Here is a 1062-nt window from a genome sequence, read left to right as displayed (position 1 = left end):
CTGGTGTGGATGCTGCCTGAGTCTGTGTGCTGCTTTCCCAGCGGTCCGGGCCCCGGGACCGGAAATGACCTGGAACGTCGCCCCCGACTAAGGAGGGACCTTCTGCTCCAGTTTTCCAGCAGTCATCTGAAAGCAGCCTTCAGCGTAGAGCTGGGTGATAATGGCAAAAATAAATCTAATCTAAATTTATTTTCCTATCTAATTCAAACTTTTTTTTGCTTCAACAAAAATTACAAATTTAGCAAAAACTTTTGTTTTAACATCGCCTTTGGAAGTTGGCCTGAACACACAGCGCAACTAAATACAAGCCGTAAAAATGTGAAATGATGCGACGGGCATTTTGGGAGGGGCTGGTAGTTAGTCGAGTCACTGCTTTGGCGAATACCGTCAGTCTTTGCAGCGTGTGGTTTGCCGCTGAAAGTCTGAAGACTCTAGCTGTGTAGTGAGAAACAGCCTGACCTGACTCTGAACAACAGAAGCCCAAGAAAGCAGAGCTGGAAACATTAAACCCCAAATTTCCCTCAAATAAATTCAAATGTTTGGAAATAACTGATCTATGGCCCAGCTCTACTTCAGCGCACAAAACCATTTCATGCTTTCAGTCCTATCAAAGTGGTTTGAAATCAAAAGCAGATTCTTCAATAAGTCTAGATTGTAATAAATCTGATTTAATTCTAAATCCTACAGAAAATATATAACTGATTAGTTTACCCCCCCCCCCCACCACACACACACACACAATTTGTGCTATGAAACCAAAAACCTTCAACAAATGGCTCCTCAGTCTTTTCCTGATATTTTTTTGAATTTCTCAAAATAACATTTTTAGCTTCTAATCCATTTTTTCCTTGAGCATTTCCAGATTCTTCTCTGCCTTTAGGAAGGAATTTATAGTTTTCAACATTTTAATTTTATATACATTAATATAATGTGAGTCCGTTTTCTGGACCGGATCTTCAGGATTTAAAGTTTGAATCTAAACCAGCCAGGAACAGTGTTTTTTCTAAATATTTGTTGTATTTTCAGTAAATGAATTTGATCTTTCCCTACAGTGAAGCTGGT

This window comes from Oryzias latipes, chromosome 17 (genome assembly GCF_002234675.1).
Source record: "Oryzias latipes chromosome 17, ASM223467v1".
Taxonomy (NCBI): Eukaryota; Metazoa; Chordata; class Actinopteri; order Beloniformes; family Adrianichthyidae; genus Oryzias; species Oryzias latipes.
Note: the sequence above shows the minus strand (reverse complement) of the source record.